Raw genomic sequence first — 21,507 nt, 5'->3', positions numbered from 1 at the left:
CACCTGACCAAAACATAAACTTGACGTCACAGTCGTCGGTCGGGAGATGAAACCAAAACCGAAACAGCATGAGAGAAGATATTTAATTACAAATTATTTATCTTTTGTAGGCAAATACTACCCGGTAGTCCATGTATTCTAATGTCTAACGCATCGTTTGCCAGAAGAAAACGTGCACTAAAATTAAGTGTCTATAGTCGTTTAGAGCAGTTTTCAACCATCGCTACAACCTTTTACTGCCCTCTCGCGGCTCCTGGTAAAACTCGATCAGTCCGCTCGTCGACGGATTTAGGCGCTAATATACTTCTGGATGCGTCGTGGAGTTTCGCAGCGGTAGTAGTAGCTCTATGTTCGCAGCGAAAAGCTGCTACAGGAAGCCCACGCGCGACGGCCATCACGTCAGCTGTCATAGCGCATCCAGGGCAGCACAAGCGCTCCTCACAGCCCGTGGCAGCTTCGTCTTCTCTGCGGTTCAACGAGGATCCAGCCGCAGTGCGCAGCCGAGATTCGGTGTGCTCTCCAGCGTGAAAAGAAGCACCGGCCACAGCAAACTCGCAGCCGTACGTAAGGCGGCAGCCGTACGTAAGGCGGAACGCGAAGCTCTCCGCGGTCAAGCCGAACATCGTCGCCAGCAGATCACAGCTAATGTCCGGGAGTATCGCAAGGGCACGAGGGAAGGAGCCGGTCTAGCTGCCCCCCTTGGCCGGGGATGGACTGTCGACGGAACCGTCGCATGCTATACGTGTGCTAAGGAAGGAACAGCGCTCTCAGAAAGTCCAACAGCAGCGGGAATGCTGTCGCCTCGGGGGCATCTTTTCGCTTAATTGTTCGTGTTATGCAGTAGCTTGGCCGAAATGTTTTTTTTTTGTTTTCTTCTCTTCTACATCGGGCGAAATAACAGAGCCCAGACACGCCCTAAAGAAGACACCTAGTCGCGCTTCTCTCACTCTGACACAAGCAGGTGTCCGCTACTCCCTTTATCCCTGGGTTAAATGCGGGCAAGTTCGGTCACAATCAGTGAAACATAGCATCCATTCTGCACGTGCGCAGAATTACATATATGCACTTTACATACGCGCAGGTTTATCTTTGAAAACACTCCAGAAACCTGCAGAGTGGAAGATAAAAGTGAAGAGCACAAGGAGACTACGACAGCCTTTTTGCGCGTTCACGCTGAGAGAGCGTGGTGCGGCGTCTCTGGGAATCCACCCTAAGGTCGCTTGAGGGTCGTTCTTGTGTCTGCTCCTTCGTGCGGAGTCCCTCAGTTTATTCCAGCTCAAGCCATAGGCCCCGCGCCTTCGCTTCCCCTCTGGCCGCATTAATATATGCTGCAATGTGACTCAACGATTGCAATCGTCTCGCTCTATCTCTCTCATTTGTAACGTTTAGGCACGGATGCATAACTCAGTCAAACCAAGTGCCACCCCTACTTCACCCTGCGTAGTTTGAAAGCGAACCTGCTACAGGTATGGATCACTCAGTTTCCTTTTTGCCAATTGAAAGAGGAAGCAGTATACTGAAGTAGAATAGACGCTAACGATCGCGCGTGGTTTCCAATTTGTGCCAAGCTTGTTAATGAAAGTAGATATTCGCGCTAGCAGTCGGCAACACACACCTTTGATTAAACAGGTCGCTTTCTTCTTACTTCGCGGGGGCATTTCGCGATTTCAATAGGCAGAAAGCGAAAACCGTAAGCAGCGACTCTTCGTTGGAAGACAGGGATTGACACTAGATCTTCTTGCCCTTGCCCCAGAAAGGCGGCAATCGTTTCCGATAGCATTTGCGGATAATTGGCATGTCCACCGCAGAATGTTTGCAGATTTCTTTATTTCTTGGAAAACGCGCACGTGTACACATACCCGAAAATTATGGACAAAAGCATTTTTGAGCAGAAACCCGTTTATTAATGCATTTTTTCTCATATAATGTGAGATATAACTGTAACAATCAATATAATCGCAGATCACCCGACGGCAGTCTTCCATTCTTTTTCTATTAACGTTTTTGCTATCGTCAAATCGTTCCCCATTGGCTTTCTTTGGCAGTCCTAACTCCTCGATGCGATCGAGGGAAACGCTTTGAAAGAAAGATTTTTCCACATATCAGAAGAATAGGCCATTACATTGAATATTTCTGTAAGAGTGTCTTGCAGTTTTCCGGTTTTCAAAGTTTTTGTCCGAGAATGTTGGTTATGAGATGCGCTGTGTAACACGACTCAGGGTTGCAAAAACAAAATATAACGCGGGTACACTTTTCTAGAGAGGAAGTGAAACAGCTCGGAGTCATGTAGCTCAAGGGCGGGTGTTTTTTACCAGAGTATTAGATAACGATTCCACATTCTAAGAACATGGATATAGTGCGGGGTCATTGCAGGCGTTTTTGACCGTTCCTTCCTTATCTTCTTCTGAAGTGGGCCGCGGCGCCTAAGCATCGCGCGTCCTTGTGAATGAAGTGTTTTGCGACCCCATCAGTGTCCGGGTGAGGCGCGCAAGGCCGATGTGCCTCGTTCGTGGAAGCAACGCCCAAAATGAGCAACGCGCGCGTTGCCCTCCGGGCAGCAGCTCGGGATCGGATGCCGCGTCTCGTGGGAGGAGAACCGAAGGAGATGGTCCCCTCGCCCTTATAGGGGCGTTTTGCTTGGCCGCAATAAAACGTTGCGACAACTCCGCGGGCTTCCACGAACCAGCGCTGGCATCGCAGCAGACAGACTTTGGGAGCTGCGGACTTTCGCATTGCGTGTGAGTGTTTTGTATGCGAACCGGGGCATTGCGGGCAGTTGTGCCTAACCGAGCGCCGGATCCGAATGGCGTGTATTCTCCCCAGGCACCTGTTAAGCCTAACACATTTCCGCTCTGCGTCATTTCTTATACATCGTAGTGTATACGTAACTTTCTTTTAATAACAAGGCAGGTATTATTTGTTAATGTCAGTGCAATCCTCTTCATAGTTCTGCTCCACTAAGTTAGGGAAACCCGTAATTTTACAAGAAAAACGCAATAAGAAAGACGACGGGAAGCGAAGCAGCCCGAGAAATGAGAGGATAAAAACTTTCGGGGGCGAAGTTCAAATCCGTCACTTCAAAAGTCCGCAACGTAAACAGAAACCCCAAATGATGCGACTTTCACTGTTGTGGCCTCGTTTTGGTAGCGAAAGCTGCATTGGCCACGAACCCGTAGTTTCGCCATGCTCCGATTCTCACCGTGGTCGCACCGTACTACGTGACCAACCACGTGACTGGTCACGGGACCAAGCGCGTGACGAACCACGTGACAACAACTAGCCAGACAACCAGACTAACCTGGACTTGCAATCAAGAAAGCCAAGGCTAACCAAGCTATGCCTTAGCTTTCGCTACGTATATCCTGGCATAGCCGAGCTAAGCCAACGCCATTTTTTGTTCATTTTAATTCTTGCGACAAGCAACTTGGGGCGGCCGGCTTGCATCGTTTCGATAGCAAACTATCTTCTGTCATGTCATTTGTCATCTTAGTTTTCCTGCCTGTGTCCCCTATCATGGCAGTGTGTGTGTGTGTGTGTGTGTGTGTGTGTGTGTGTGTGTGTGTGTGTGTGTGTGTGTGTGTGTGTGTGTGTGTGTGTGTGTGTGTGTGTGTGTGTGTGTGTGTGTGTGTGTGTGTGTGTGTGTGTGTGTGTGTGTGTGTGTGTGTGTGTGTGTGTGTGTGTGTGTGTGTGTGTGTGTGTGTGTGTGTGTGTGTGTGTGTGTGTGTGTGTGTGTGTGTGTGTGTGTGTGTGTGTGTGTGTGTGTGTGTGTGTGTGTGTGTGTGTGTGTGTGTGTGTGTGTGTGTGTGTTTTGGTTTGGTTTGGTTTGGTTTGGTTTGGTTTATGAGGGTTTAACGTCCCAAAGCAAGTCTGGCTATGAGGGACGCCGTAGTGCAGGACTCCGGAAATTTTGACCACCTGGGGTTCATTAACGTGCACAGACATCGCACAGTACACGGGCCTCTAGAATTTCGCCTTCATCGAAATTCGACCGCCGCGGCCGGGATCGAACCCGCGTGTTTCGGGCCAGCAGCCGAGCGCCATAACCACTCAGCCACTGCGGCGGCTAGAGTGTGTGTGTGTGTGTGTGTGTGTGTGTGTGTGTGTGTGTGTGTGTGTGTGTGTGTGCGTGCGTGCGTGCGTGCGTGCGTGCGTGCGTGCGTGCGTGCGTGCGTGCGTGTGTGTGTGTGTGTGTGTGTGTGTGTGTGTGTGTGTGTGTGTGTGTGTGTGTGTGTGTGTGTGTGTGTGTGTGTGTGTGTGTGTGTGTGTGTGTGTGTGTGTGTGTGTGTGTGTGTGTGTGTGTGTGTGTGTGTGTGTGTGTGTGTGTGTGTGTGTGTGTGTGTGTGTGTGTGTGTGTGTGTGTGTGTGTGTGTGTGTGTGTTTCCTTTGTTCCACGACGCAACCTTATCCACTCACCGAAATTTTCATTCTCCGGCTTGCCAGACAAAGCGCGAGCACATTCAGCTCTGTCGCAGACCCAACAACTGACCCATAGCTGAGCGATGCAAGTTTTCATCCCATCCTCCGATAAGAATGCTATATTACTCCAGTGTAGAATTGCTCTACCGTCGCTGTGGCTACCCCACCTTCCCTGCGTGTTTTGCAGACACCCCGAAAATAGTCTTTGAGCAATGGAAGGCTTTAACTAGCCACCGATCCGAGAAGCGTCTACTCTGTCTGGGGAGTTGGATATTGGTTTCTCTCCGCTTTGGCGCATAAACCACTGGCGTAGTCTCTTGCAGATCATTCTGTTGCAAAAGCGAGCGAAACTCGCGCTTTTATGAAGCACAAAACAACAAAAGCGCGTGTTTTCGCAGTGTCATTAACATGTATTCGTTTCAGGCCCAGTGAGCCTGACGCGAGCCTGTGTCTGACGCGAGCTTGTCTGGAGATTCAACTGGCCTCAGCGGTATGGAGCGCGACTCTCATGAGCACTGAGAGCAACGAATGCTGCCGCAGGCTGCCCTCGTTAACGAAGGCGAACAGCGGTTTACGCTACTCCTGCAAATTGCTCTCTTGTAGTGTGTATACTTCTACAGACTTCGGCTTCTGCGTATTTAGCTTCACTTTCTATCACGTTTTTCGGGCGCGAACTGCGAAAGATGAGTTAAACCTACTGTTACGCTCGACGCCTGCCGCAAGGTCTCCTGGGGACCGGAAATGAGCGGTTTCCTCGAGCCCCTGGGTAGCGTATTTCCGTTTGCTAGCTGGTGCAGACAAGCTCAATGTTGCCCACGCCAACGCGTGCGCTGAGCAGCTGTTGCCATGACAACTATGTACATGCCATGGTTGCCTACGCCAACGCGCACGCGGAGCAGCTGTTCCCATGGCAAAGTGTGGAAAATAGACGCGACGCCGGTAATTGCAAATGGCGGCGCCCTGCCGCCTCTGGGTGTTCCTGCTTTTCGATGACAGCAACGATGACTGCCGCTTGCGGCGACTATCAGACTATGAGAGTGCCGTTTGGACAAGCTTAATTCAAGGTGGGTATTTTGTTCGCTTTCATTCTTTGCATCGATAACGCAGGTAATTTATTTGAACGCCGGTGAGGCGGTGAAGCAACGATGTCTTCCATAGGGGTGGTATGGGATAAGTTTAATGAAGGTGAGTAATTTATCTGGGACAACTATGCTGTCCCAGTTTTTTTTTTAGTGCGTAAGAGACTACATGAATACATGGCGTAAAAGAGTGCCATTTGGGCAATTTATCTGGGACAACTGGGCTATCCCAGTTTTTTTTTTAGTGCGTAAGAGACTGCATGAATACATGGCATAAAAGAGTGCCGTTTGGGCAAGCTTAATTCAATGTATGTGCAAATGGCTGCGTTCCACGACAACAGAACAGTTTACCCTGTGGACTTTCTTCTTAGAGCGGAACAGAAAGAAGTTGTGAAGAACAAGGTACCGTGGATGGTACAGGTAAATATTCTAGCAAATGCTTTTTTTTGTAAAAAATTTGCCACAACTTGGGTTATTTTTATCTTGTTCAATCATGCAAATGTTTTAGAACCTCCTGGTATTTTCTGGCTTTAAAAGCCCTGAATGGTACAGGTAAATGTTCTAGGTAATGGTTTTTTTTTTGTTAGAAATTTTCCACAACTTGGGCTATTTTCATCTTGCTCAATCATGCATATGTTTTAGAACCTCCTGGTATTTTCTGGCTTTTTTGTATATGCCCAAAATTTGGTGCCTACGCACGCATGCCGTTTACTTGCAAAATCAGCTGGTGATGACAACACCCGTAGTTCACCTTTTGGTGTTTTCCGTCTTATTAAAGCTCAGTTTTCGGCGACAGCAGTTCCTTTGACATTAGAATATCATAGCCTGTCGAGTAGCAGGTCAACTTTAATTTATCCTCAATGTTCCTTTAAGTTTTGTTTGATGTGTGCCCAGTCATAACTGAAGCTTATATTGTGTGTAGTTATGCAGGATTCATTTGGTGGCTGAAATTTTTTCAGAGCACTTTAAAATTACTCTCTAAAGCGCACTTTCTCCTTAAATAATTTAGCTAACATGAGGTTCACAATTGCTATGCACTGAGAGACCAATAAAACTAGCTCATAACTGTACGTTGAACAAAGATGGCTTTTAGATATCGAGCCTAAAACTGTGTAAGTGAGGTTGTATAATGACTAATAATAAGCTGGTCCATCTAAAAACATCTTTCATATGCGCAATTTCATATTCCAGAGAGCTGTGGCGTACAAAGTTTCTGAACGGCAAACACTGAAATATACACCTCATTAGTGTTGCACCCAGCTTCAGTGTATGTTGACTCGAGATAGACTGCTCGAAGTGTAGGTGCATGAAACTATATCTGAAGGGAATTTAGTGAGGAAATCACTTCCAGTTCTCAACATTTGAAAGGGTCATACACATAGTGTAACGCTGAACAAACTTGCAAAGGCTTAGTCCCGTTTTCAGCTGTGCTAATTTCCCTTGCAATTCTACATGTATGAAATTCTATGCATTTAAAAAAAAGATAAGCCCATGCATGGTGTCAGTGAGGTCATTAATTGTTTCATTCTTGCTGAGATGGCCGCTTGTGCTGCTAGCTAAGCTTTCTCCAACCGTTACGAATTGCAAACATGCTCATGACAGAAGAAGAAAATTGGCACATTTTGTAGGTGCCAGTCAGAGTTCTTTCATACAATGCACGTAGTGTACTTTATTACATAGATAAGCTTCATGCAGTTACTATAATCTGAACTGCATGAAAAGGTTGATGTATTGTGAACATGGTTAAACAAGAATAAAGTGAGGCCACAGTACATGTCTTACTGTCACTCACTTTAGAAAATGACACCTAATTTTAGTTACATCTTGTCTTCTCTGTAGTGAAACATCAGATATTAGAATACATGGATCACCACTTGGTATTTAGCTAGGCCTGCTATGTGATTTAAAATTCAATTTATTTTCTCATGCTGTTTTGGTTTAGACAGCCGGACAATGGCTATGACATGAAATGTCAGTATAGGTCACTGCTTCTTCATTTGTAGTCATTCTCGCTCTTGAGACAGGCTGGTTTTAGCATTGCAGTTAATGAAAACAAAGGAGCAGTTATACTGCAGTTTTTTTATGCCGCATGTGACGTGCACCCAGCTTTGATATCACAACCATCTCCTTGCCGCTGGAACCAAAACAGCATCAAGAGGAAATTCGATTGTAAATTATTTAGCGGCTCTGATGTGTACGGAGTGATCCATATATACTAATGTTTAACGCATCGCTTCAAACAAGAAAACACACAAGCAAAGATTTCGTGGGTATAGTTCTTTAAAAAAAACTGTGAAAAAGCAAGGAAGGAAGAAAGAGAAATGAGAACTACACGCACACAGCATTTGAAGAGCAATGAAGAGAGGAAGCGAGTGTGTTCCATGCCTTACCTGCATTATGTTTCTCACAACGTCAAGAGAGTTGCAGGCAGGTAACGAGTGAGCCTATATTTTTGATGCCATTTATGTGAGGAGCTCCAAATTTTTTTGGACTTTGGCAATACATTCTGCTGCATGAATTTTCTGTCTTGTCAAGCTTAGAGTGGTGTTTTTATATCGTTTTTGAGTCATAACTGCTTTATGGTGCTTTTCCAAATACACATACTGACTATAAATATCAGAAAAAAGTGGAGATGGTGCAAATCGAACGGCAACATTCTTGAAAGAACAAAAATTAACAACGATACTGTACCATTTTCACTATGGTCTCAGGCCCATCTATTGACTTGTCGAACCCCAACAGCATCTTGGGAATGAAGATTCATCTAGGACCACTGTTTATTTCCAGAAATGAGATCACTGCCACTGGGGACAGTGAATTGCAAAAGCTACAAAGGAATTATTTCAAAGCTCATTAGGAAAAGTAAATCTGTCACAACAAGAAACGCACTGACATCAGTGGCAGATATGTTGAAAGATGTTTGAATGAATAAACTCTTTTGCTACAACCCTTGTCTTTCTTTGCATCAACTAGCCGCCAGAAATTTTAGACCTTCTTTCGTAAGCTTGCTGAGCTGTACTCAAGGTTGACCAAAAGATTAGGAGATGAAAGTTAAAAAAGGGCATAAGAAAACACAATGTGCCTCACTGCCATGAACAAGGCCCTTTATTCCAACTTGCAGCTCATTCAAAAACATCCCATTCGGTAATGGTTTTGAAAACAGACGCGCAAAACAGACCACGCAGGGAGAAGACAGACGAAACAAGTGCAACTGTTTATTCACCTAGGAAGCGTTGCATATATCGACAAAATGGCAAGAGCACAGAGGGACCCACACATGCGCACAAGTAGAAACAAAAAGGTAACAAATGGCTATAGAAAAAATGTGTCTCAGCGCATGTCTAAAAAGTCAGTTTGCCTCAACATGTTTCAGATTGTGTGCCATCTTATGAATATAAGGAATTATCACAGGTTTAGTTTTCTGTTTGGCAACATCATTTTTTGCACTGTTATTACATTTTTCTTTTTTTAACCTTTTTCAGTAACGCTTTGGCAACTGAGCAGAGTAGGATAGCCGGCTGGTTGAAGTCTGGTCTTGCCCTTTTGCTGATCTATTCACTCGCTTTCCAAGTGAATAAACAGTTGCAGAGTTGCACTTTCGTTTGTGTCTCTCCTGTGTTGTTTGTTTGCACATCGTCTTTTTTCAAAATTCCATTCGGTGGCACCTGACTGCTCCAAACGGCAGAAGTGGAAGCACATCTGCTTCTGGCATTTTGGCCAATCAGGTGATGCTGAAAGGGACGTTTTCAAAAGGGACACAAATTGGACTACAGGCCGAGATTTGCCTACCGTGTGGGAGTATGCCCATTTGGCAATGTACCATAGTAAATGCAAGAAACATGGCTGCTGCCCTGCCCTTGAAAATACAGTGTTCTTTGCAAAGGCAAGAGGTAAAGCTGAAAGGAAGGTAACTGAGGCTTTCATATCGCCAAGAATGCCGACAAAAGTATATGAGCAGGCCCTCTATCTTCATCATTTTTATCATCAACCTGACTGTGCCCACTGCAGGGCAAAGGCCTCTCCCATTTCTCTCCCATTAACCCTGTCCTTTGAAAACTGCAGCCACTCTATCCCCGTAAGCTTCCTAATCTCATTCGCCCACCTAACTTTCTGCCGCCCCTGCGGCTGTTGCCTTCTCTTCGAACCACTCCGTTACCCTTAATGACCAGCGGTTGACTTGCCTTCGCATCACATGACCTGCCCAAGCCCATTTCTTCCTTTTGATTTCGACTAAAATGTCATTAACCCATGTTTGTTCCCTCATCCACTCTGCCAGCTTCCAGTTTCTTAACGTTACACCTATCATTTTTCTTTCCATGGCTTGCTGTGTTGTCCTTAACTTAAGCTGAACTTTTTTCGTTAGCCTCGACGTTTCTGCCCCGTAGGTGAGTACCGGTAAGATACAGCTGTTGTACACTTTTCTCTTGAGTGAAATTGGTAACCTGCCATACATGATCTGAGATAACCTGCCGTATGCGCTCCACCCCATTCTTATCCTTCTAGTTATCTCCCTCTCATGATCCGGATCAGCTGTCACTACCTTCCCTGAGGAATGTATTCCTTTACCACTTTCAGGCCCTTGCTGCCAATTGTGAACTGCTGTTCCCTTGCTAGACTGTCGAACATTACTGTGGTTTTCTGCATCATAATTTTTAGACCCACCGTTCTGCTCTGCCTGTCTAAATTATTGATCATGCCTTGCAATTCATCTCGTGAGTGACTCAGCAAAGCAATTTCATCAGTAAATCACAGATTATTCAGGTATTCTCTATTAACTCTTATCCCCAGCTGTTCCCAATTCAGGCCACATGATGTTATAACCCCCTTTTTTTGCTATACTATGCAGTCTCCCCTTCATATTTTGTGCGTATACAAGGTGTCCCATTTAATTCAATACAAATGGTTTATTAAACATTGCGTTTGCTATACACCACAGCTTTGGAAGTTGAATAATCGGTGAGGCTGATGACTCAATCAAGTGCAATGTAAATAATAAATGTTTATCCATCTAACACGTTCAGACTGGCAAAAGCTGTTGACTACATAAACATATCTGTCACCAAATAGTCACAAAGTGCCCATCTAGAACACTATTCAACAACAAATCATTAGCTATAATGCCACTTCTCCTGCATTTTGAAGAGATGTGCCAAAACCTCGGTGTAATGGATGCATTACCTGGCATTGCTCGAAGACGAGGTCCACTGCCTCCATGGTACAATTTCCCAGCAACCTGTGACCTCACTCTTATACATTTCAGTAAAAAAAACTCCACAGCAACATATATTACAAGAATTCTGTGCCTTTGAAGAAATATACAGCAGTTTTACAAAATTTTATACTGATGGATCAAAAACAGATAGTTGTGTAGGAAGCGCAGTGGTACGAGGGAATTCGGAGGAAATAGACTACCACAGTGTTCTTCCATCTTCAACGCGGAGTGCTACGCAGTATGTGTGGCCATCGAAAAAATACTAAGTGAGAACCTCAAAAATTCTATTACTTACACAGACTCCTTATGTGTACTTACGGCTCTCCATTCTAAAAATGCACGCACCCCGCTGCTTGGTTACATCATAGACAACATAGTAACTGCCACAGCTCAAGGACAAAATATAAAACTGCGCTGGGTCTCGAGTCATGTGAGAATAAAAGGCAATGAGAGACCAGATGTGTGTGCTGCTAAAGCTCGTGGCAAGGAAAAAGTAAATATACCGTATAATTATTGCATGAAATTAGTAGCAAGGAAACTAAGGAAAAAATGGCAGCCGGTTTGGAACAATGCAGTAAATAAACTACACTTGGTAAAACTAGTTTTAGGTGAATTTAAGTCGTGTGTGCACCAAGAACGTTTCACGGAAGTGATTTTATGCCGTCTCCGAATAGGCCGCACGCACCTTACGCACAACTTCCTACTAACAAAACAAGACAAACCTGCTTGCCAAGAATGCGGAGATGAACTCACGGGTAACCACATTTTATTTTCTTGTGTGAAACTGGAAAAACTGAGAAAAAATGATTTCACTCAATTTTATAATGATTTCATTCCTTTTCATCCAGCACTGCTCTTAGATGATAATGTCGTTGTTAACATAGCTTCTATTTTTAGCTTTTAAAAGAAGCAGGCGTACTTGAAAAACTACATTTTGAACTACTGCCTCACTTTATTGCATGATACACCTTCAGCCATTTTCTCATCCCCGAAAAGAAGGCTGAGGTCTTTCTTTGATTGTTTGGGAGCCTCAGGATCCTTGCCCAGCCAAGGGTAGCCACTGAGGCCACCTGACCTACTTTAAGGCTTTCACAGGTAGCATTTTCCAAATTTCTTCCCCTATGTTATTACTAGGCAGTACAATATTTTAGGCCATCTACACCATAGATAATAATATCCCATTTGTAAACATTCTGCACGGAACTCATTCTATACCTTGAGCCTGGCGCACGATGGCCTTAGCTGCCTATGTGCCATAAAACCCAACACAACATTCGGACTACCTTTTTAAAATCTTGCGTTTAGGACATGCCTATAGGGAATAACATGACACCTCCTGTATACCATGAATATTCCGCCCAAACATATTGTTTAAGAATAACTGAAAACACAGAAATGGCTCCATTCCGCCATCTTCTAACAATATGCCCAATGCTAATGGCAATTGCTTAGGGCTTAGCGAGGCCGGACCGTAACAGGTGCTGGCACCACATCCCTGGAACTCCTTTATAAAAATTTATTTCTCGCCAACAAAAAAAAATATTTTTCTAGTTTTTTTAATACGCGAAATTAAACGGGTTGACCATTTTGCTATATTTTTGTCTAGCACCGTTGCTCACATAGCGTTTTCTGGTCCTCAGTGTGGCCATTTTCGTAGAAATCGATATACTTTTTTATTAAATTACAGAACAACGCAAGGTACAAGTTTAATGCAAACAGTGCTAGATCAAGGTTTCAGGCAAAACCCCAAAAAGGTTTGCTTAAATTTAGACTCCAAGTTTAGTTTAAAAAATGCGGAAATCTTCAAATTTTTCTCCTGTTAAGCACTTCCATTTTAAACCAAAATGGCATCATACACAGTTTATTTTTTGAGCCATGACAGGGCATTTCAAAACCAGACTACATGCGGAGATAAACTTTGCTGACAAGGATTGGTCCGTACCAATAATTTTTGCAAAATGCCCAGATGAAGGTGATTTCTTACACTTTGGAGCATGATATATGAAGAAAATTTTTTTTCTTCGAAAGAAGGTCTCTACACTTCTGTTGGGACTGGTCTTCCATGAATTTTCTCAGCGAAATCTAAAATGCCAAGAATTTGGTTCATCTCCTTTCGCGTGCAATGACTCTGCTGTCCCCAAATTTAATTCTTGAAATTGACTGGGAAGTACTGTAAAAAAATTGTTTCGAGAACCTAGGTGGCTGTGAATTGTGACGAAACATTCAAGAAACAGGCAATTTTCTTTGTTAAGGTGTTCTGTCTAGATACTTGCCTTACGGAGCATCCTTCTACATCAAGTGCCGTATTGCTTGCTCATTGCCTTTATTTTTGACTGGTTCTCACATTTCCTTGTCAAGTGCGAGTGAACATTGAGAATGGGTAAGGTGCCACCTCTTTTTGACGCAGAGTGGCACATGACCAGAAATGTAGTTTGAAGCAGTGGCCATTTGGCAATCATTCAGTGCCAGCAGACTGGCTGGAAATATGCAGAAATCACTCTTGCTTGACACTTCAGCAGCCGAACGTGATGCAGGAATACTTTACCGTGAGACTGTTTATTGCCATGGGCGCGCTCCAGAAATGCCACCTTGTAGCACTCTGTATGTAGCCACTATCTGCAAGTTGCCACATCTGTTCTTCCATGGGCAAGATAAAGGTGACCCCCCTGCCATCATTGGTATCCAAAGGGTCTCCCTATGCATCACACCCACTATAGTGGCAGTGTTTATCATGCTGTTCGTCCTTTGATACAGCCGCAACATTAGAAGATGCATGCAAAGTTAGTGGGCTTCCTCATAACAGGAGCATTGAAAGGACTCTGAAAATGAACACTGAAGCTTGTTTGGCTGACTGCTGTTTACTTCAGAAAGTTTTGCATAATACCTTTTCTGTGTGCTCAACTTACTGCTGTACGATTTCTGTATTTTTTCTCATAGCAGGGATGAGGGACATTCCTAACGAAGGCCATGCATATCATGCGAAACCAGGTGGTGTTTTTTGGATACTGCATGGTTATGCAGGCATGCCTCGTTAATATGGTACTTTGGTCCCCCATCAAAACTGTCCATAAAAGTTGGGAAGAAAAATAAAACAAAGACGCATTTATTGAGATATATATACAGGGATTACATTATGCTTTTCTGCATAACAACAAGCAGTGATTCCAAATTGTAATCTTAGAAACTTGAACATTTTCCCGGTTGCAAAAATTGTACTGCGATGCGAAGTGCCTCATAGGCTGTGAAAGACATGATGCCAGGATTCGCACTGGGTGTCCGATTCTGTGTTGGCTGTTGCATTCACAGTGACCCTGTAGACAACTTGCTTGCTTACCAGTTATTCACCACTTCCTGGGTCTACTGCATCAGCTGCAGGCATTCCTGAAGACTCAAGAGGAGGATGTCATTGATGCGCACATTCATTTTCCTGTGACCTCCCTGTGAGGAATGTGATTTCTTGGCTGCTCTGTGACAACGATGGTGAGCCAATGTATATGTCGGCTTTGTTGGCTATGCAGAATCTTTCCAGGTGTCTGCGTGCGTTTGCACCTTTTGTACTGGAGTTATAGGTTCCCCGGTTCACCTATCTGTTTGCATATGGTTCTGTACTCATGCTAGCACCATTAGCATGTTCCCTAACTACATTCCAATTCTTGTGCAGGATGTATGCACAATGACAGACACTGCACTGCTGAGTTGAGCCGTTCCCGAATCTGGCAGTATCGATGCTAGCGTCTGTGTGTCAAAGCTGAGGTCAAGCATTGGACCTGTTTAACTCCCAAAGTTTAATTTCGATTTCATTCCTCACTGATTGGACCAAATTAAATTGTTCTTGCTGCTTATACTTGTAAATAAGAGCTTTTAACTGCTGTTAAGCTCAGTTCTGCGCTTAACCGCAGTCATATCTCAAGACCAAATACCGCTTAATTTTCACCGCAACTGTTTTTCTTGTGCGCTTTTTTTCCCGAGTGGTCATCACACTGCAAGTGAGCAGCTTTGTTTACATTATTTTTTTAGTGGCTTTGTTCTCTTGCAGGTGCAGGTTGGCGCAACAAAGGTTGAGGAAGCTTCCATTCTTTTCTTTACAATGTTGAAATGCTTATGGAGGTGGTCATTTGAACATTTATTTATTTTCACATCCTGCAGCCTCAGGTGAAACTGTGGCATGAGGAGATGAAAAAATATGTACCCCAGTGCGCCCTTCTAAACACCTGTCCGGTGATAGCAGGATCTAATACACTGTATATTGTGCAGTGGAATTGTTTCTTTACACATTTCTTTGTACACTTTTTTTTCCAGAAGTGGTTGCCTTCATCATCCAACAAAGTGATGCGGCTAGTGCTGTGCAGAAAAAAAAGCCACTGACATATTGGTTCGCTGCCTGATTTTCTTCAAGCTATGCTACAGCTGAGGTGCTCTGCAGACTATATCAGTGAAGCCTTCACCAACATTGGCCAAAACATTGTTAAGGTACTGTGCTCCTGCTAAGTGTGCATTCTTTGAGGCCCCGATGCCAACATGGTGTGAACATGACATTCAAGAGATGTCTTGACAAGTTTACGGTGGACTGAATTGTATGGAAGCAGTCCTTTAATAAAGACACGGTCTTTAATAAAGGCACTGCCTCCTCAATGCTCTTCAGAGCAACCAAACTGTCATATATATATAGCCAAGAGAAACTCGAACAGCGATTCAATGTCAAAGTGGTTGTTTTCTGTGGCAAACGAGCTGCAATCGTTGTGCCAGATGACTAGGCCAACCATTTTTTGCACGAACAGAATGCGAAAAAAAACAATATAACATCACATTTGTTCAGTGCACAGGATTCCTTGTACATTGGATCCCGCTGTCTTAGGTACTGTTTTTTAACGACAGATTGGGGTACATTTAAATGATTGTTTTCACGAGCATTGCAAAAATGTGAAAGTCGGAGAATGGTGCTTTCCTCAACCTTCATTGCAGAGTATGCAGGTGCCAACATACTTTTGACTGACATATTTTAATAGGAATAAGCATTTCTGATAACCCGAGAAATTTTCTGAGCAGAAATAATTCATAGTCTGAAGAGAAAAATGCACGTCTACTACGGCCGACATTTTACTGCAGAAACCTGCAGTCATGATGATGATTCTTATGCATTCACAGTGCTAGCACTCTTTACTGCATAAGTCTGTGTAAGAGTGCGAACACATAAATGGCAAGCAGCAGCAGCAGTGCATCATCCTTTCCTCTGTATTCATTGTCTGTGCACTTCACCAAAAATAAAAATTACGGTTACTTACGCTGGGAGACCAGGCTCCTTCTCATCAAACAAGCCATTTCATACAATGTGCTTCGCACCAAGGCACTGCGAGTTTTCTGTTTGAAACATAAGTTAAGGAGCTGCACAACAGAGTCCACACAACTTTCTGCACAGTGCGGATGTCAGACGAGTGATGTATTCCTTCCAGTCCTCATAAATTGGTAGTCAAACCACACCCTCGGTCAAATGCAGCGTCACACTGATATGGATGTTAGTTTTCTGTACATTAACATAAGAGGTGTTCTATCTGAATACATGGCTCTTTCTTCACTAATCGATTCGAGCAGTTTGTCTATCATCGCGCTTACTGAGACCTGGTTAAATGACATGATTTCTGACAATTACATTTTCCTCTGCGACTCCGAATTTAACATATTTCATTGTGACCACGTCGGCCGTAGTGGTGGTGGTGTACTTCTTGCCATTAAAAAGAGAGGTTACTGCTGTGCTTATTGAGGTCATATCGTGCCTGGAGTCAGTGTGGGTTCGTATGAAATGTGGTCCTACGGATGTCATTATTGGTGTTTACAGCCCTCCTGACATGCACACTTTTCTCTCAAGTTAATTCTGTGGAATTTTAAGCGCAGTTACTGTTCGATTTCCTAAATCAGGCATACTATTACTAGGTGATCTTAACTTTCCAGCAATTAGTTGTTATTCATTAACAGCTACAGCTAATGATCCTGAAGCTCAGGCTTGCCGTGTTTTTTTCATTGCAAAACATATTTCTGAACCCATGCGTTGTTCTACCAATGTTCATGATCTTATCCAAACCAGTAATTGTTTGCTCCAATATTACCCTCTTAGAAGGCCTTTCGGATCATACTATAATCACGGGAAAGCTTAATTTCAAGCACCACAAGAAAGCAAATTGCAAAAAACAAATCAAGTGCTACAACTGAGCAAACTTCGCCGAAAATAAATGCTGAGTTGACAGTTTTTGCTGAGAACTTTCTTCTAAATTTTTTCAACACGTTCAGTGCAGGTCAGCTGGAACCTGTTTAGTAATAAACATGCTGCTCTTATTGACAGATTTGTGCACTAATCCTGCGCTCTGGTTTAATTGGCACCTTCATCCCCTAAACATTGACAAAAAACTCCTTTACAGACAGGCTGACTGCTGGAAACGCTACAAAGGCTGTAAATGCTACAAAGCATGCGATAAGGATTATCAGTTGATGTCTAAAAAATGGTGTCATTACATGGCATCAATTTTTTGGGGAAGAAGCATTCGAGTACTTTTTATTATTTACACATACTGCTGTGTCGTCTGTTAGAGGCATAACAGGGGTGGGCTACACAGCATTTGATTACAACAATGCCAATAACATGGTTACGCAGTTATTTTGAAATTATTTAGCAATTCACGCAGAGAACCGTCCAAGTTATTCCTAACATAACATTCTGTGGACCTTGATTTGCCGGCCTGTTGACATTGCAGATCTGCAAGCTTGAGCCATTTTTGCAAGCCACCAAAGACAAATACATTAGGTAAAAAATTGTGAAGCGTAGTAGTGATGTCATTGTTAAAGAGTGCGGGAAGACGGGACACATGACACGAAGACAAGCAACACAACCACTGGAGCAAATGGATCATTACCATCTCGCCCAAACAGAAGCTTTAATTTAGTGGCGATATGTTCACTTTTTCAAGAACTGGTGAGCGGTTTCAGCAGCTTTACATCGTACCAGTCTTTCTAGTTTTCATTTACCCACTGCAGTATGTTTTCTCACATTCACACTGCTCTGATATAATAACTGCCAGCCCTTCCGGCATGTATGATCCTGACAAAACGCAACGAAATTTGGGTGCGCAGAAAAACCCATATACATGCGCCATAATAAATAACAACATTTCCAAGGCAATCATGAGGGAACATGCACGCTCCATTCACTGGCATATTGCCAGGCAACTGGTACATAAGGCATCAGCACACCAATGAAGTTTTTCCTACACAGCCACATTCTGCAAACCTTTGAGGCTGACAAAACAGAAGATAGCAGTGCAGCACAAGGTCATGACTGTGACTCAAGATTTCTGGGTGATAGGATTTAACAAATGTGGCCATGGAAAACTCTGTCAAACATGCATATAGCTAACATACAACAGAGGAGAACTGTACATTGGTGAGTTGTTGGTGTACCATGGCAACAGCAGCACCACAAGACAATGGCAGAGGATCAGCACAGCCCCTAGTTCTTCTGTCAATATCTTTTGGTGCTTCTTCTACCACATATTGAATATTCTATATTCAGTACTTCTCATGATAACATGGCATCTTGCAAATACTTCAAAAAATCTATATTTAGAATGAACTTAAACACTTGTACTCATTCTTGAATTACTTATAACATGTTTCAAGTTTTTTTTTTCTGAGAAGAGGGGGGGGGGGGGCGAGATGCTGGCGGAAAACTTCAAAAATGTTTGCTACGTCCTTTTGCATACATTCCTCCCAGATATTTTGGGGGACACTGTGTTATCTATTCTTATAAGTAAACGCAGGCTTTTTTTGTAATGCTCCTTTTTCTTATTCTCAATTTGCTGTTAACTGTTGTTACAAACCTGCTAGGGACACGTTGTTTGACCCCTCGTTGACCTTACGAAAAAGAAAAGATGTCTCGGGGAAACTACCCGTGGAATCTCCCATGCACGCTCCCCTTGTGTCGGACCGTGAGACGCGACCGACGATGGACAAGATGACGAAAGGAAGCGGGCAGAAGCGCATTCCCGATGATGAAGTAGCAGCGGGCCTCCGTATCCTCCTCGCCCATTCCCACAGGGCTCAGCGTGCTATGTGCGGCGACTCTTCCGATCTGTGAATCGTGTGGTGAAAGCGGCAGAGCCTCAGTGTATTTAACGAGTGTCCTGAGTACGAACGATCGCTCTGGGCCCTGACGACAACGCTCATCCAGTTTCTCGACGCTATCAACTTTTAATTCTTCACTGTTTGCTCTTTCTGTTTCGTTTTAAATGATGTAATCAAGTTTCATGAAACGTGCCAGTAAACCGGTTTGTTTTTCGTTTTCCCAAGCTTGAAGTTCCATATTTCTTCAACACGAAGGCTCGGACACATTACCCAACGGAGCCCGGGTTCGAGTGAACCCCTGCGCCACTACACTATGAATGATTTACTTTTCACTGTTCAGACATTTTTTACAGTTGAACATAGTCTCAGCAGATACTTTCTTGTTACACAGTACTCAGTACTGTAAGTAACTGTTTTCATGAAAAGTATTTTCAACAAATCCGTTTTGCACTCATGTGCCCAAATTTTGACCTACAGCAGATAGATCTGAGAAAAACGCACCAAGACTTAAATGCCACTGAATGTTATTTCACAATATCAGCATACGGTGATGCCAAGTTCAACAATACCTAGTACTACAACTTGTTTGGCAGACTTCGCTACAAATGTATTAGGCTGTCTTGCCATGCTGTTGCCAAGTACAAGACATGTTAACCAGTTGTAGCATTTGTCATTATGAGCAGGCAGTGGTGGTGAAAAACACTTACAGTAAAAGAGAGATAGAGAGAGAAGAGGCTATCAAAATACAGATGCTTTGCTAAAGCATGTTGATGACCTCTGTTCACACTAGTTATGTCAAACTGAACTGGAAGCCGCATTCACACTCATTTGAGGTGCTGAATCGAGCTGGACTGGTCAGGAACGTGCTTATGGAGTGTCTTTATACGGTTATGAAGGCATCAACTGTACAGCAATTGTAAACGTTGTCACTGTCATTTTGGCTCAGGAGGGCTAATATTTTAGTGTGAAAGTACTACTTCACGAGGTCTAACTGGCTCACAGCGTTAGTGTGAAGCTTGACCTTGAGGATGACCTTGGCAAACATAATAAAATAAATATTGCCGCGACTGGGATTCGAACCCGAGGCGGCGTGAGCAGATTAATTTTGCTGGCCTGTGCACGAGAGCACTATGCTGCTGCCGCAGACAACCCCGGCTTGCGTTAAACCGCAACACACGCTCGCGCTGTGCATTGCATGTCGTCGTCTTCCATCAACTAAAACTACTCTAGAACTAATCTCGTCGCCAGAGGTGCCGACGACCTAGCAAAGCAAAACTATGAGACAACCAGGCTAAACACGTGCATTCACACATACACTCGGTTTAACTACGTTAGAACCCTACCATTCCCCCCCCCCCCCCTTGTGCGGTACCCGTTTACTATACAGGGTCACAGTGGCTGAGCTCGCGCACTGCGCTCAGTATTTCTAAGAAAATTAACTGTGTGAACTCGCTTAATTGAACAGGTCCGGCCTGAAGTGATCAATTTCGAATCGCGTCACACGGAGGTACTGTCGACAGGCAAAATTTACGAGTTGGGAGTGTACGGGGAAGAAAAAGAAGAAGATTGGTTTTTGGGGAAAAGAAATGGCGCAGTATCTGTCTCGCATCTTGGTGAACAACTGAACCGTGCCATAAGGGATCGGGTAAAGGAGGGACTAAGAGAAGAAAGGAAGAAAGAGGTGCCGTAGTGTAAGGCTCCGGAATAATTTCAACCACCTAGGGATGTTTAACGTGCACTCACATCGCACAGCACACGGGCGCCTTTGCGTTTGGCCTCCATCGATAACGCGGCCGCTGCAGTCGGGTTCTAACCCGGGAACTCCGGCACAGTAGCCAATCGCCACGTAAGCCAATCGCTCGAAGTGTCTGAACTAAGGACTTGCATTCGCCACACGCTGCTACCATTTTTAAAGCACTAGGTCGCGAGGAAGCCCCACAATAACTTTTCTTCCCCGAGAACACGCACCGCAATAACTTTTGCTGCTGGTGGTACATGCCTTTACGCGGTATGAACTCCCACTCTGTCCGCTAGGATTACGCAGCAGTAAAAGCCTTCGAAAAGAAAAGTGACCATAAGGTACCTCAACTGCTGTTTTCCCAAAAATTACTACAGTACTAACGAAGGCCGTGTAGGTAGCCGCGCAGCACGGAGAGCTCACCTGAACTGGCTCCAACGTGTCATACTTGAACACTGCAGCATAACTTTTTGCTTGCGCTTAAAAATGCACTCAGTGTTACAACAAACGCAAGACAGCACCAATCCAGCCACAGATACAAACGACCCGCGGCACGCAGGACGATGCTGATGTCGATGGGCAGGCCGTCCCAGGCAGACGGAGCTACAACGCTACCTACGAAATGAACTTTTTCTGCAATTGACACGAATGCGCTGGAAACATGGCTCAGAATTATTAAGAAATGACACCACAATAATACCATAAAAACCATGAAAGCTGACAGCAAAAACAACGAAAGTACAGATTTTAGACAAAACTGCCAACCATAAAATCAAAACCGAAACTGCAAAGAATACACTCGGAAGGCAACTTCACCATTTTTTTTTTGTCATCGAAGCGCGTTGACCTACAGCTGCACCAACTTGAGTCTCAATTTTGAAGCGTGAAAATGTTATTTCTAAAACCGCACAATTTTTTTCCTGTCCAAGTAGCGACAGCGCCTGCGTCACGGC

At 44.1% G+C, this 21,507-nt stretch overlaps 1 protein-coding gene across 7 annotated transcripts in view; it reads left to right on the top strand.

Annotated features, from left to right (window-relative positions):
* Positions 1–1,248: 1,248 nt before the first annotated feature.
* The window catches only part of LOC144115637 (uncharacterized), a 136,848-nt gene continuing 116,589 nt past the window's right edge, over positions 1,249–21,507 (top strand). For 4 of the 7 annotated variants that reach the window (XR_013311484.1, XR_013311483.1, XM_077650065.1 and 1 more), the window contains exon 1: positions 1,249–1,466. The gene's annotated coding sequence lies outside the window, so the exon portion shown is untranslated. Of the gene's footprint in view, positions 2,739–3,734; positions 5,481–14,076; positions 14,188–15,006; positions 19,033–21,507 lie in introns of those variants that run through there. The other 3 variants (XR_013311481.1, XR_013311482.1, XM_077650064.1) reach the window with 3 other exon arrangements.

The sequence above is a fragment of the Amblyomma americanum genome, chromosome 1, assembly GCF_052857255.1.
Source record: "Amblyomma americanum isolate KBUSLIRL-KWMA chromosome 1, ASM5285725v1, whole genome shotgun sequence".
In the NCBI taxonomy this organism is placed as follows: domain Eukaryota; kingdom Metazoa; phylum Arthropoda; class Arachnida; order Ixodida; family Ixodidae; genus Amblyomma; species Amblyomma americanum.
The sequence above is the reverse complement of the archived record's forward strand: the minus strand, read 5'-3'. Positions and strand labels throughout refer to the sequence as shown.